Consider the following 16626-nt stretch of genomic DNA (forward strand, 5'->3'; position numbering starts at 1 on the left):
AGATCAAGAAGTGGGGGGAAGCAGCAGCAGCAGCAGCAGGAGGTTGGCTGGCGGGAGCGGGAGCGACCCCCGGTCAGGCCTGACCCCCCAGCGGGGCTGCTCCTCTGCCCTCCGGACACATCCGCTGCTTCTGGCGGGAGGAGGAGGAGGAGGACGAGTGGGCTCGAAGAAGAAAAGAAGTGCCAAGGCAGGCTGAAAAGGAAGACCTCCAGGATCGCTGGCAGCGGGTTGCCATCAGCCGTGGGCGCGCTGGAGCTGCCCCTAGAGATCCTCCCGGATCTCTCTGTGTGTAATTTCATGAAAGGGAAGGGCACAATGATGCATGATGTTGTCCCCCTCTTCATGAGATTATTTCTATCAGATGGTGGGTCTGTACTAGTAGTGCTTAATTGGATTGTGTTTTGGACCCTGGCACGCATGGTTTGTGGTTGCCCACCCTGCAAGAGTCTCCAGGAACAGGGATGTACACACACACACACACACACACACACACACACACACACACACCTGTGTATAGGCTCAGGAAATCCACTAGTCTGCTAGTCTCTGACGAGTGAGAAGTATCCTGATGAGTAATGCACCAACATAGCTTGAAGGACCATCTGATGAGTAGAATATTTTTGTCTGGCTGATAAGCTGAGATCTTTCTATCTTTCTTTCTTTCCCTACATCTACACACACACATACGTGTGTGTGCGTGCATGCATAAAATTTGCAGCACTCCTCGTGGTGTCAGGCCATGAAAAACTCTCTTGTTTTCAAGAGTCAACTGGAGAGGGATGTCCATTCCTGGAGACTCTTGCAGGGTGGGCCACCCTAGTAAGAGGACAACCACAAACCAAGCGTGTCAGGGTCCAAAAAACAATCCAATAAAGCACTAGAAGTACAGATCCACCATCCGATAGAAATAATCTCATGAAGATGGGCATAGTCACATTCATTGTTGTGCCCATCTTCATGAGATGATTTCTCTTGTTGCTTGGGGGAACTGTATTTTTAGTGGTTTCTTGGGTTGAACCCTTTTAAGAGGACAGGTGCTGGAAAGCGACATTAGGGAAGTGTGTGTATTTGGTGGGAGGGGTTGGCTTGGGGGCCATAGAGTATAAAAGAGGGATGGGGGTGGTATATGGCCAAGGAGAGCATGTGGCTCCTCTGCTGGAGTCAGGTGGCCCTTAGTTTTATCCTTGTTTTTTGTGCCACTGGTTGCTTGGCTTTTGTATTGTTGTTGGCTTTTAATGGGTTTGAATATATTAAATTTAACACCATCCTCCTGTTGATGCTTGTGTGGCATTTGCAGAAAAGTTAGCTAAGATGTTTTGAAAGATGTCTGTCATTTTCTAAAGAAAATGTTGGTTGGGACTGCTGGGGGATTAAACTGTGCATTGAAGGATGGTAAACACTAACCATCACCAGAACCCTTGGGATTTGTTTTTTTAAAAAGTCAGTACATTTTTGTGGCTTTGGGTGATGGGGGTGGGGGTGACGACACCAAACCCCAAAGTACACTTTGTGCCTCTGATGGAGGAGCCTATTACATTATATTGAGGTTTGTGCTTCAGTAAATGTTGACCTTTTTAAATTGCCACGGGAAGCATTTGAGTGCTGTGTGCTACAAAGAATTAAGGGTCTTAGTGGATCAAACCCAAGGTCCGTCTTGTTCAGCATCCCGTCGCCCACAGTGCCCAGCCAGATGCCTCTGAAATGGGGAATATACATAAATAGCTCTCTCCTGCTATTGCTTTCCAGCAGCTGGTATTCAGAGCCATATCACATATAGCCATTATAGTAGTAGCCTTTGACACTGTTGTCCTCTATGAATTTGTCTAATCCCCTTTTAAAGCCATCTAAACTTGTGGCCCTGACCACTTCTTGTGGGAGTGAATTCTATAAATTCATTTTGCCTTGTAGGAAGAAATGCTGCTTTTTGTCTCTCCTGAATTGGTTAGGGGATGCTGGAACATGAGAATAAGCACTGAGGGAGGCAGAGGTGTGGAGAAGTAGAGATGGGTGAGGAGAGATGGCGGAGATTTTGAGGGCTTGAAGGACAGGGACAGGCGTCATAAGAGGCAGGGGCTGGCAGGGCTGTAGGAAGGTGTGCTGCAAGGAAGAAAAGCTCTGTGTTCCCAAAGGTTTTCTCTGCTGCGACATACACTTTCCCACCCCATTCCTGGAATATCTGTTAAGAGCATACCATCCTGGATCTACAGCATTCATGCATGAAATCCAGTTTCCATTTCCGTAAACAAGAATCCCTTAAAATATTTTAATTGCTTCATAAAAGATCATTATACTTTTTTTTAAATACCCAGCAAGACTGGTCTTGCCACAGCTTTGCATGCATGCTTCATTCCAGCTCATCTGTCCTGAAGGGCATGTCCCTTTGCCTTTAAACTGTCATTGAGGAAGGAAAAGATAGGATTCCCATGTTTCCCTTGTAAGACAATATAGGCAAGGATTGGTGGATTGGAGATGTGTGCGTATCCTCCTCTACCTGTCCTTCTTTGCACCCCCTTCCCCAGTTAAGCTCTGAAACTGGGTTCAGGCCCAGAGACAGAACACCAGCCCTAGAGAGAGACATTTGGAAAGTTGGCAGGTGCAGAAAGGGTTATGTCCTTCTGCCCTGTTGCATTTGGAGTAGGAGGGGCAGCTGTCCTGGAAATCAGGTGGAAAGGCGAAGGCAAGAATGAGGGCAGGGTGCAGGATGGAACCGGAGTGGGAATGTGTTGTGAGGCCTATGATTGTGGGGAAGGATTATGAAAATGGGCGGAGGCTGGTGACAAGTGTGTATGGCTAGGGCAGTTGGGGGTGATGGTGCACTGTAATTTGCTTTGCCCAGACAAGCTTAGATGGGGGTTGATAGAGCAAGGAGAGCCTTGATTGGTATGTTGTGGAAATAGAGGGATAAAACAGGTGTACATTCCTTGCTCCTCATCCCCAATTAAAATAAGCCTAAGTGGCTGTAGCAGTTGCTTTCATTGTTATCCATTTTTCTCGTTGTTATCCTTGCATCTACCATTGTTGTTTGTTTATATACTGTAAAAGTTCTCAAAGCAGTTTACATGGAAAAATGAAAAAGTAAATAAATGATGGTTCCCTGACTTCAAAGGGCTCACAGTCTGAAAGAGAAACAAAGCAGACACTGTGGAGACTCTTTGCTGGGGCTGGATAGGGACATCTCCTCTCCCTCTGCTACATACAAGAGAATCACCACTTTGAAACCTGCCTCTTTGTTCCACTGCCTTTGTCTCTCCCCCCTCCTCCTAAATTTAAATTATAAAGTCCTTGAGGCAGGGGCTTCCTTTTACTTGTTCTGTGAAGCACCATGCATACTGGCCCTACAAATAAAACTCCCTGATGGCAGCTGGAGGGAAAAGGGTCTCTAGGTGGCATGGTTTGAAGGAGGATATGAGTCCCTGGTGGCGCAGTGATAAAACTGCCGCCCTGTAACCAGAAGGTTACAAGTTCTATCCTGACCAAGGGGCTCAAGGTTGACTCAGCCTTCCATCCTTCCGAGGTCGGTAAAATGAGTACCCAGAATGTTGGGGGCAATATGCTAAATCATTGTAAACCGCTTAGAGAGCTTCCAGCTATAGAGCGGTATATAAATGTAAGTGCTATTGCTATTGCTATTGCTATGATGCAGAGAAAGAGACTGCAGGGTAGTGGCAGGAAGGGAGGAAGAGACTGCACTGGAGCTATCATAAGGCTGTAAATGGTGGGCTGTGGGGTGGGGGGCTAAAGCAAGAGTGGATTGGTCGAGATGGTAGACCCACTGAGCTAAATGGGAGCCGAGGTCAAGCAGTAGTTGCGGAAGAGGCAGGGTTAGGAGTTGTGTGGAACTGACGGAAGTCAGCGGAAGGAAGGAATGGCCATTTGTCAGGGGGTGCTGTGGCAGCTTCCTGCTCTGAGCAGGGGATTGGGCTAGAAGCTCTCTTAAGGTCCCTTCCAATTCTGAAGTGCTGTTCTTCTATGATTGGCTTGCAAAATGGGGTCAGAACTGGCATCAAGGAAGCCGAGGCTCTGACCAAGGTGGCTGGTTGGGTATCTGGAAAATGAGGTTATTTAATACTTGGAAGGACTTCAACACATGTGGTCTGTGCATGGCTGGTGCAGGCTGTGGGGTGATCAGCTTTCAGCAGAAAGATGTTTGCATCCACGTTCACGACCTTGGTTAAAGTTTGTTAATAGAAGTAGTTTGAAGGTGTGCAAGCAAAGGGAAGTGATGGAGAAAGGAGGCTCCTACTACTCTAGTTAATACTGAGCAAGATGCTTTGGCGTTAGGTAGGAGACGATTGTGCCTTGTTCCTGATGCTCAGCTCTGTGTGTATGTGAGAGAGAACCAGAGAGAACTAGATTCCCGTGACATTAATTCACCTTTCACTTTTGGACCTGAACGTGCAGGTGCCATAAGTGTTTGTTCACTTGATGTTTACTCTTGGGAGTGAACTCTGTGCTCCACATATAATGGGATTTTGTCCAGGGCCAAAAGTGGCTTTGGATTTGCTCTTATTTTTGAGGTTTTTGAAATGACACCCTTCTCTGATCATCTGGGTTTATCTTTAAAACCCTAATTTTAAAGGTTTATCTGCACAACAGCTTTACATTGGTTTAATGCCCTGCTGTAGAAAATGCACAAGAAGCCTCCCTCTATGAGGAGGATAACTTTTTCTACACTTATAAGTCCAAACTAGACACTTGGGGTGTGTGTGTGTGATATGCTTGCTTGACCTGTTTGGTTATAAAGTGGGAGTCTCCTTTTTATGCCCAAAAAATGTGTGGGAGAAGGGAGCGAAATCTGCCCTTTCTGTGCCTTAACTCATTGTACTTAACTGTTTTAAGCAGTTTTTCCCTCTCTGCCCATCTCACTTCTGTTATGAGAGCTGGGCTGGTGAAAAACTGCGTAAGAGCAGCAGAACACAATGAAGTAAGCCAGGGGAGGAGGTGAGTTTCACTCTCCTCTGCATGCTCCTTTTGGTATAAAAAGTGGTGGACCTCCCATCCTTGCTTTATAGGCAAATGAGGCAAGCATGTGTATAACACACATGGCTGTCCTGGGTGTCTAGTTGCCCTCTGAGGCACCGGGATGCTGGTCACGCAGACTGCACAGCTAGGGCGGATACCTTGTTAGTCCTGTTCTGTTGAGTGGACTGCCAGGAACAAAATAAGTTGGAAGGGGAAGATCTCATTATCAGATTTAGGCTAGACATTAGGAAGAATTTCCAGATGGTAAGAGTTATTTGACAGTGGAACAGTCTGCCTCATGGGGTCTCTAGGGGTTTTCAGACAGAGGCTGGGCAGCCATCTGTCAGAGATGGTGTTGCAGATTCCTGCAATGAGCAGGGAGGAGACATCTAAGATTGCTTCCAATTCTAAACTCTGATTCTGGGAATCAGCACCTTCACGATTCAGAGCATTAAAGTGTCTTTCCAAATCCTAGTTGTGAGTGCACACTTACTGATTAATAGGATTGGTGAGTGTTTCCCTGTTGAAGTATATAGCTTCTAGACTTTGATGGGTCAGGCTTGTAGCCTGGAGGAAGATTTCTGATTGCATCTTGTGAGTTTTGTGCTTACTACAATAATTGGACATTGATGTTGATTTACCAGTAAGGAGAAGTGAAATATAAGTAGATGTATGGGCCACCATTGATGGCACAAATTTGTCTTGATTGTATGTGATCTTTTAAAGTTTCTGTTGCCCAAGACTAGAATCCACCCCCTCCCCCACACTTTATTTTTCTGTGGAAAAGCTTCTATTTCTAAAATGTTTCATTGGCTACTTGGAAAACCTTTGAGATACAGTGAGGGGAAATAAATATTGTGAATATAGTTTTTTAAAAAACTGTTTAAATAGGTAAAATAACATGCCAAATCAGATTGCCTGCCTGCCTGCCTGCCTGTCTTATTTGCACACCACCCCAAACATCCATCACTTGGTGGTTTACAGCAACAACATGGCATACTAATTAACGCAGATTTTATGAGAGGTACATTTGCATGGGAAAAGTTTTTGAGAAAATCCTCATCTCTAACTATAACTCTGGAGATCTCATTGGAGATACAAGAAGGAAAAACTGTTAAGGGTGAACAGGTTCAAACACTTTAATCTAGGCAGGCTTGCTGTGACATGGTTTAAAAACATCTTCACTCCCAGACTGTGTCATTTATTGAAAGCGAATGGTGTACTTGTCACAGCTTTTGGCAGTATGCCAGTTCCCCCGTGCCAGCTTTCCATAGAGCCTGGAAATTTTAAATGTGGCACCTGAGCCAGGTAGTGGATGGACACATCCAGCAGAAAGAGAGAGCAAGCAAGGTAGAGGCAGGTGGCGGCCTCCTCCTTCTGGTTGCATCTGTCTATCACCTGCCTGACCAGATGGATATGCTGGGAGGAGGCGTGAGCAAGCAAGGTGGGGAGTCTGCCCTCCTCCCATGGAATTGAGGGCACTGTTGGCAACAAATGGTAAGCTGTGCCCCCCAATGGAATTGAGAGCAGTCTGGCTCCTACATTTTGGGACTGGCTCCTAAAGTCAAACCAAAATTGTCCAGGCCTGCAGTATGTACCTACAAATTTACATCAACACTTTAAGTCGTCTTAGAAATAATTTTGTTTATTTCAAGCTCTCCTTGATTCTATATGTGTGTTCTTTATGTTGAGTTCCTAGTGCACAGGTTTTCAGATTTCCGTGTTAAAACTTTTGACCTCCTCAATGTACAACTATGAAACTTGTCAAAGGGAGGAAGTGGTCTGCCGATGTTCCAGCACATCCTTTAAGATAGTCACAAAACCTACGGGAAGAATTCACCTCACTCGGAGCGTACTCTATCAGTTTTGGATTGAGTTAGTGACCTCTTGCCTTGCTGTATCAAGACATGCATAACTGGGAGAGGGGAGGAGTGAGAGCTCCTTTATGCCTTGACAGCTGTTGTCTTTGGGGAGCCTCACCTTAAGGCTGAAAGCTGTCTTTCTGGCCTCTTGTTGCATGACTTCACATTTCATTTCAAAGGAACTCTAATCATGACAATGTCAGTTACCAGTTATTGGCCCTCAGTCCTTTTCTTCCATCTATTGTATGATGCTCTAGTTTCTTTAGGTTATTGACAAATACAGGATTGCATAGAGCTGGCAGTGAGATACCTAGTGGACTGCATTAATGATCTCCCTTTGAGAGCAGTGGTCTGGGATGTGTCTTAAACATGGTAACGCTGCTCGTGAAAACAAGATGTCTTGCTGCTAAAGACTTGCAAAAAATATTAGGTCTTAAATGACAAGTATGAAGTGCTAAAAGTATGGAACTTGAAGTAGAATTCTGAAATAGATAGTGGGGAATTACACTGTTTACCGATGGCTGTTAACTCTACCAGTTTTTAAAATTCACACAGAACTAAATTCCTCATGGGTATGTAGTACTGAGAGACTGGAGTGGAAGGTGAGTTGACATGATCCTTGTAGCTTTATGCCTGGGTCTTTGATTTTCAGGGGTGAGTGTGTATATCTAGGATGTAGTCCCTAAAGCTTTACACTAAAATGGGTTGAATTGCAGTCAGTGAAATTTCATTGGTTTCACCTTCAAATAAATTACTATTATGCATTGACCTGTTTGAAATATAATCTTGCTAGTGCAAGGTACTAGCATGGTCCATGTGCCAGCATTTTGTATTGTGTCTATAATTCTGAAGAGTGAGAAAAGGGGTCCTTTTTCCTTTGCTCCTTTCTGAAATATATCTGTTGTTAATAAGACTGTTCTGGAGTGCTGGGTAAACACTCAAATCAGGCTTTTGGGCTAATGTAGGAAATCAGCGTGACATTTATTGCAGAATAATCTATTACAGAATAAATTTGTGCAAAGTTTTGATCTGGAAATGAAGGGAAGACAGGAATATGGTTGTTGTGTTGTTGAGTCAGTGTTGACTCCTGGCAACCACAGAGGCATGTGGTTTTCTTTAGTAGAATGTGGGAGGGATTTACCACTGCCACCTCCTGCACAGTGTGAAATGATGCCTTTCAGCCTTCTTCCTGTATTGCTGCTGCCTGATATAGGTGTTTTCCATAGTTTGGGAAACATACCAGTGGGGATTTGAACCAGCAACCTCTTGCTCCCTAGACAGATTACTTCCCCACTGCCCCATTAGGTGGCAGTCAGATTTATTTGTGGATTATTGGGGTATAAAATCTTAACAGTATTAACTAGAGTCTCATGTACAGGCATTTTAGTTTAAGGTCTCGATTGTCAATTAAATCAGCTTAAGGCTCTGCCTAAAAAAGGACCAAGATGTAGGCTTAAAGAGGAGAGAGAAGAGAGCATGGAGATTTAAAGGGATAGGCAGTTAGTATTACTGGTCCTGATCCATCAGTGTGTTGGTTACATTTGCAGGTAAGGGCATGCAGGTAGACCTCCTTGCTGGGGGGAGGCAGCAGAAGAGCGGGAAGAAGAAAAGGCGAGGAGCAAAGTGCCACCACTCAAACCCTTGAGAACCATAAGGGCAAAGATCCACGAGGAGTCTGATTCCAAATCTGATCCTGAGGCCATTTGGCTGGACCAGGGGTATTTGTACTCAGAAACATATCCTGAGGCAATGCATAAGTCAAACGCCCTGACTGCAGGTGCTGAAACCCACCTGTAAACAAGAAGTTCATGTTTACACTTTATTTATTTATTTATTTATTTATTTATTTATTTATACATTTCTATACCGCCTTTCGTTAAAAGAAAACCCCAAGGCGGTTTACAAAAATTAAAACATACAATAAAAGCAATAAAAACATCAAGCAATAAAAACATATAAAACAAGCATAAAAACAAGACAACAGATAACAGATAAAAACACAGAGAAGCCGCAGTAAAAACGATTATGCAAAAGCCTGGGTAAAAAGCCAAGTCTTTAAAAGCTTTCTAAAGCTTTTGGTTTACATGAACCAATTTTGGTTTACATGAACCAATCAAGTGGGTGTGCTCTTTAAGAAACAAAAGCTGGAATGGCTGGTTGAGAGGTGTGTGTAGAGAGTAGATGAGTGAACTCAAAAGCCTCATCGTAGACTGTAACATCTCTTCCTGACAGGGAGATATGTTTCTTTTTCTGTTAACAATCCTACCTTTGGGTCTTTGCCAGCTCATTAATGTGGTAATAGGAGGCTGAGGTGTGTGCCTTGCTTATCTGAGCAGTTGTGAAAGCGATTAGTGAGGCTAATTCCATTGCTAAGGGAGTTAGCTATTTTGCTTGTGAAGGTCTCTTTGGCCCAAGTCTGCTTACTAGTTTCCTCCCTTTTTGCAAGAGAGGTCATGGGGGGTCATCTTGTTACTCTGACCTTGGGCAGTGCTGCCTCATGTCTGCTTGGGCCAAGTGATCTAACCACATTTGCCAAATATGGGCATATGCAGAGTTCATGATCCTGTGAGCTCAAGTGTCCATGATGGAGGTTGCAAGCCTGCAACTCCAAATCACACGGGGTGCTGTCTGCAGCCCCAAGACCAGCTGTTTCTGTAACACTACATAATAAAAAATGGGAAGCTTGAATCCTGAGAGATGTGCATCCTCTCAACTCTAATCTCATCTTGCTGTTAGCTGCTAGGGGCTTGAACAGACTGACTCCATCTTTCTTCCCTTTCAATTCAAGATCATTGTTCCAAAGATCTCAGATATAATCAATATCAGTCTTATCACTGTCTTTAAGCTTCTGATAGAGCACAGTTACAGGCTTAGGTACATCCAGTAGATGTTCCAGGTCTAATAATAGAAATGGAGTTCCAGAAGCTGCAATCACATCAGGATCAAAGAGCTGGGATAGTAAATGTTTTAGTTGAATAAACGGCCAGCTAGCATTTAAAGATAAATCAAACTCTGTTCTCAAAGTATCAAAAGATTTAAAAACAGCTTCAGAAGAGATCAATTGATCTAGTGTATATTGTGTTGTGGGAGGCCCAGTTAGCTGAATAAAAAGATTTATGAGCAATCTTCAAACAGGGATTCTCCCATAACATAAACCTTTCATGATGCTGGAAAGGATCAAAACCATGTATTGACCCCAAAGTTTTCTGTATATTCCTTGTGACTTTAAACACAGGTAATGACCTAGATTCACGAACAAATGATGAACCTAGCACCTTCCAAGATTTCAGTGGGGTCAAATAATATCTTTCGAGCTGTGCCCAAGGCATGACTGAAACCTGGGACTCATTGTTCCATCCTAAGACTGAAGATAGAATAAATGCCTAATTATACGCTTGAAAATGCCAAATGTTAAGCCCGCCTTCTTCAATAGGTAGTTGAAGTTTACAGAATGAAAATCTGGGTTGATAACTTTACCATAAGAAGTCATTGACTAATTTAAAGACTTGCTTAAAGTATGACGAAGGTACAATAATTGGAAGATCTCTTAAAATATATATGAGCCTTGGTGTTAGATAAATAAATTGCATGTATTGTTTATGCTTTGAAAACAAAAGATATATATCCTTAGAAGAAGGTGCCCCCCCATTTTCTTCTATTTCTTTTTTCCTAGGTAGGTTGTACTTTATTATGTTAAAGTTATACTTAAGGGATCCCTCCCCCCTTTTCTTTTTCAGTTAACCCTGAGCCATTTTTGGAAGGGCGGTATATAAATCTAAATAAATGAATGAATGACTATGTATGTATGCATGTATGTATGTATTTGCTATCCTTGATTGTTACATGCACTGTTGTAATCTCATTGGAATAAAAATTATTTTAAAATTGTGGAAATATTTGGATAAGCTATTGGTGGTAAAGCTTGCTGAATTTGGTGGTGGGTGGCAGGCAGAGAAGCTCAGAAACTACTTATTCATTTTATATATAACATTTGTATCTCATGCTTCTCCATTAAGCCCAAGACAGCATATTTCTCTTGACAACAGGCCTGTGAGGTAGGCTAGGCTGAAATAGTTTCTGCTTTCAGTAAGTCTCTAACCAGTGGGCTTCATGACTCACCAGGGAGTTGAACAAGGAACATCGGAAGCTGCCTTCTATCAAGTCAGACCCTTGGTCCATCTAGCTCAGTATTGTCCACAGAGACTGGCAGCAGCTTCTGCACGGTTGCAGGCAGGAGTCTCTTTCAGCCCTATCTGGAGATGCCGAGGTGGGTAGATGCTCTTTCCAGAGTGGCCCCGCCCCCTAAGGGAATCTCTTACCGTGCTCACATATGCAGTCTTCCATTCAAATGCAAACCAGGGCAGACCCTGCTTAGCAAAGGGGACAATTCATGCTTGCTACCACAAGACCAGCTCTCCCTGTTCAAATCCAGGACCTCCTCCTATCTATCCAAGCCACAGAGGCTTTACTTTCCTGGGGCCCTGTAACATTTCTAAAGCTTCTCTGTACTTCATGGAATTGTTTCCTGACACTTCTTTCTTGGAGCAGCATCACGTGCTATTAATCCTTGTAAATATATAAGCAAGGTGTTGGGTCTTCTTTAATGGCTTTGGCTGCTCCTTCTCACAAGCCATTATCGCAAGGTGTGTGGAAATGGGGCAGGGGAAGAATTGATGTCTGCCCAGCAAAGATAGGATGGGGGTGGGGGAAGACTGCGGGAGGGAGAGAATAATGCTCACAGACAAGTAATGTGCAGGTGGATTTCCGTTTTTACCTGCTTTTCAGTGTCCTCTTTGCTGTTTGCATGTTGGCAAGAGAACCTCTAAAATGGCATGCACTTTTTGTACTTTTTAGAAAACACAAATTGTGTGAGACTTGAGCTGGTTTGTATGTTGCACAGCTGGATTGGCTTGTAGGAGACAACAAGTGTTAAGTTTGTTCAGCTAGCAAATTTCTATGCCACCTAAAACTCATGTCTCTGTTAAGTTAAGGTTTTGTTGGTACATAAACAAAATAATCTTTAGCAATTTAGATTGACCAGTAGAAAAAGGAATGAAATGTGGATTTTTCCCTCTGATAAATACATAGGAAGCTGCCCTATACTGAGTCAGACCATTGGTCTATCTAGCTTAGTAGTATTGTCTTCACAGACTGGCAGCGGCTTCTCCAAGGTGGCAGGCAGGAATTTCTCTCAGCCCTATCTATCCAACCTCCTGCAAAAACCCTGGGTCTCGCTTTTCGCTCTGCGTTGGCGCAAGTCAGCATGGGGCATAGCATGGTGGGGGAAAGGATCAATGGTAATATCACACAAGTATTAAAAAGAGAACACCCGGACTACCTGAGAGATTTGTTATTCACACTTAAAAAATGGAAGGTTGAACAGGATCTATTTAAAGGATCTTCCTCAGTTAAGCAGCTAAGGAAAACAATTTATGGAGAGATTCTAGAAGTGGGTTTTAAAAAACCTGATTTAGAACGTAAATGCTACAAACACTGCACTTCACAGTACTTGTTGCAACCTGATCACCCTATCGCTCTCTTTAAGGAGAAAAAAGTCCCTTTCCATTTATGGGAAACAAGGTGGCGCTTATACCACCAAGTACTACCACTTAATGCGGCTAAGCCATGGCTCCCAGAGGACCAGCAAGAGTGTCCTAAAATCACCTGCAAAAAGAAAGCTAGTGAGCTAGGCAAAACATTCAGGGAAACCCACTCACATTTCTTAAGAGTGTGTGGAAGCCAAAAGAGTGTGTCAGCGTGTAAGCAAGCTGTTAGAGTGGCCTGATTTGGAAAAACAGACTTGGGAAGAACTAACCTTGGGTTTGAGTGATAGAACCTCCTTTCGAGGTCCCAGAAAGAAACCTTCAAGGAAACGGGACGGAACGGGTGCCCCCATACTAGGGAACTGGAATGTTCCCCTTCTTGTAATCAGGATAGTAAATCTATATGTCATTTATGCAATGCTCCTGCATAGGAATAGGGAGGGAAGACGCGACCAAGAGGTTCACGCAGATGAGACAGTAAATCTCTTCTGGAAAAGTTTGTATGGTTATGTGCAAAAAGACAAGAGTATCTTCTAAACAGCAATGGGACAAATTATGGAAATAGACATTGGACGTAACCCCACCAATTACCTGATGTGCCTTGTAATCCCCCACCCCCAAGTTACAGTACTACCTGCATATACTTCATAACCTTGTGGGTTTTCAAATCCTTGTGTGTAAATCTTTGTAGATATATCATGTACAGACAACCACTTTGTATATAATTGTGCTTTGGCAACGTACTGTATGCTTTGGTAGTTTGTTGGTTCAATAAAAAAAAATCTTGTCCTATTAAAAAAATAAAAATCTTGTACTATCTTGGAGAAGCCAGGGAGGGAACTGGGAACCTTCTGCTCTTCCCAGAGTGGCTCCATCCCCTGCGGGGAATCTCTTCCAGTGCTCACACTTCTAGTCTCCCTTTCATATGCAACCAGGGCAGACCCTGCTTAGCTGAGGGGACAAGTCATGCTTGCTACCACAAGACCAGCTCTCCTCTCCCCCCTCCCCCTCCCCCTCCCCCCCCCTCTCTCTCTGTGTTCCAAGTTTTTTGCTTTGTTTATGAAGTGGCTAAAGAACCAGCAGGCTTTACCTCTGGGCAAAGCAAACAAGCTTATTGTTAGCGCACTCATTTTTTCTTATACAAATGAAATTTAAAGAGCATGTATGTGGATTTCCTTCATCGGCATATGCAGTAGTGATTCAAAAGCTAAGCAGGTCTTGGCTTGCTCAGAACCTTGGCTGGCAGACCCCATGGGGACCCCATCTAAGCTCTCCTGAGCTTCCTGAAGGAAGGCTGGCTTATAAGTGAGAGGGGTACGTAGCTCAGGGAGTGAGCTGTGCAAATGTAAGAGCCTACATTGAAGCCCTAGAATATCTAGTTAACAGCACTGGAGACAGCAGGGTGGGAGAACGTCTCTGCCAGGGACCTTGGCAAGCTGCTGCCACTGTTGACAGTGCTGGGTGGGCGGACCAGAGGTGGACCAGGTTCAAGACAGCTTCATATGTTATAGGATACCCTAGCAAGGTTGGTCAAAAGCCAAGGTACAAGGATGGTAGGTATTGCATAATATCACAGAAAGGATGTGGCAACTGTTAGGTGATATATCAGTGTGTTGCAGTCATAAAGATACGTCGCTTTTGCTTGAGGCTGACATGATGGCTCTCTGCCAGGGCCTATGAGATGGGCAGCTCCACTAACTGGAAGGCTTGCTGTGGTGATAGTCACAATTCAGCAGTATTCCAAGTGATTCTTGTAGTTGAAGGTAACCCAGCTGTCATAATTGACCAGGACCATTTCCCCTTCAATATATTACAGCAGTGGCTTGTTTATTGTGGCTGGGGATTATGATAGTCCAGTAACAGCTGGGCCCTCAGGTTGGCCACCCCTGATTGATTACAAATAACTTTGTATAGCACTATCTGTATACTTAAGATTGAGAGGAGCAAGTATGCATTGAGGGGGACTGATTTTGCCTTGCTGTTCCAAACATACAGCTATTACTTTGGGAAGATTTATTTCTTTTTATTATTGGCCCTTTATGTGTTGAATGAATTTAATGGTCTTATGTCATCTAATCAATTATGTTTGATCACACCATTCAAGATGTTCAAAGGACAAGATTTATTTCTTGAATGCCTGCTCAGCCAATTCAGTTGCTTGTCTATTCTGCAAGCATTCATTTTCTACATTAAAAAGTAAGAAAATTGCAGCGATACTGTTTTCTTCAGCTGTGTTTTCTGAACAAATGGAGAGAAGCTTATTTTCCAGCAATTTTGGAAACTTTTTAGCGTTAAAACACAAACACATTGACAGCTTCAGCTCAGCACTGTGATGTGCTTTAAAAAACAACTACTATATCATCTCACAGTTATTCACGTGTTTAAATTATAGCCCCATTGTATCCATTAAAAAGACTTTACAGTTGGTTAGGCTGGGAGATGCAGTTTACCCAAGGACATCCTTCATGTTTGAGGAAGAACTTGAACTTGGATCTCCCTGCTCCAAAGGCAATGATGTACCACTGCACTATGCTGTCTGTCAGGAATTAAGGCCTTAGTTCAGTAAGCCAGCTATTAAGAATTCGTTGCTAATTTTTATCCTCTTGATGAAGGCCTGATTCCTTTCTCAGACTTATTCCTGAAAGTTGATTTTATTGTGTAACTTGTTAAGGAATGGTCCCCTCATACAGATATTCTGTAATTGCAGTCCAGGTGTGTTCTAGCTCTGGCTTATTAAACATTGAAGACAATTCTGAATTCTTTGTTCTCCTCCGTACTGATGGATTCGTTATAACCAGTATGCAAGCCTCCATTTTTTAAAACTAAAAAATGGTCTTTTAGTGGATTCTAGTGTGTTTAGGTCTTCTCATTGCTATCTTTTCCTTCTAAATGCAGGAATAGTTAGTCATGGTTTCTGGTGGCCAGCTCTTATCTAGAATAGTTATCCAGGTCAGCTATTTTTTCCTCTAAACCCATGACTGGAATGCAAACTTGAATCTGGCAGGGAATTCCCTTGTGTCCGGCTTCTGAGCACAGGAAAGCCTTTGTTATTGGAACTGCCCTGGAGTGTTTGGTCAGCACCCCAATGTTTTGGCTCTGTGGGAGAATTAGCTCTTAAAGGGGGTCAGCTCCACCAATTTGTGCAAACGTTCGGACTCAAGAAATGACTGGATTGAGACAAGGTTATAGTTTCAAAATTAAAAGAAGAATTTATTTGAGGGAGGGGGATACAGAAAAGGAAATTGTGTGATTAAAACAATAAAAATACGTTTATAAGCAAATTAACTATGATGAAACGTTTCTAACTTAAAGGGCAATAAAGTACGTTTCTAAATGAATTAATTTCAATGAGGCGCCTTAGCTTAAATTCCTAATTGGATAAGTTCCCAGATGGGTAAGAGATAGGGGTAATTTGTATTTAAGAAAGAGATAGATGGGGGCCCAAGAGCGGGGCAAGCTTTCACCTTCACCTGATCTGGAGGATGGGACCTCAGGACTCTGAGGAGGGCTGAAACTCCAGGGAGGGTTGTAGAGATTAGTAGAGGGAGAGATTACCTCTGTGGGGCCAGCTTCCTTTGGGTGCGAAGCAAGCTGGGTGGATCGGCAAAAGGATCTGGGAAGTGGCACGATAAATTTAGACTCAGCCTGGCGTGGTCTGTGAACAGTGAATCACCCAAGAAACTAGTGATGTCAAGCTCTTTGTAGGTTGTGAGAGAGCATAAAGAGTGCTCAGTGGAGTCCCAAGTACAGCAGATGGAGTATACAAGGAAGCACCAAGGTACAAGTTGCAAGTACAAGGGAGCACACTGGGTCATGGAACTGGGGATACTTATATCCCAAAACATGCCTTGGGGGCACATTCCTACTGTCCTGCTTCACTGATTAGAAGTGCCAGGGTGGATCTGCATGGAATGCACTGTGTCTAATTGTTCTTCCTCTGTGAGACAATGGGGGGATTGCCTTTTGCAAGTAGGGCTGTTTGTGATGAAAATCATATGCAGGTGTGCCAGAGAGTATCTGTACCGTGATGGGCTTTCTAGTAATCCTATTAATAATTTCAGTAAAATACACCTCTAGGGCTATGTCACTGACTCATCTTCTTTGTGATGGGGATACCATTACTTCACTGTCTTATCTACTCTTCTTCCTGCTTGGCATAATTGGCTCCTTGGCATGTTGTTATCTCTTGTGAGAGGATGAGGATGAGTTAAGATAGTTCACTCTCCGTTCAGAGTGGCCCACTTCCCACTAAGTCTACT

General features: G+C 43.4%; 1 protein-coding gene across 5 annotated transcripts in view; it reads left to right on the forward strand.

Moving 5' to 3' along the window:
• The window catches only part of MKLN1 (muskelin 1), a 165785-nt gene that overhangs the window by 37887 nt on the left and 111272 nt on the right, over window positions 1-16626 (forward strand). The gene's annotated exons all lie outside the window — the stretch shown is intronic.

Source organism: Hemicordylus capensis, chromosome 5 (assembly GCF_027244095.1).
Source record: "Hemicordylus capensis ecotype Gifberg chromosome 5, rHemCap1.1.pri, whole genome shotgun sequence".
NCBI classification, from domain to species: Eukaryota; Metazoa; Chordata; class Lepidosauria; order Squamata; family Cordylidae; genus Hemicordylus; species Hemicordylus capensis.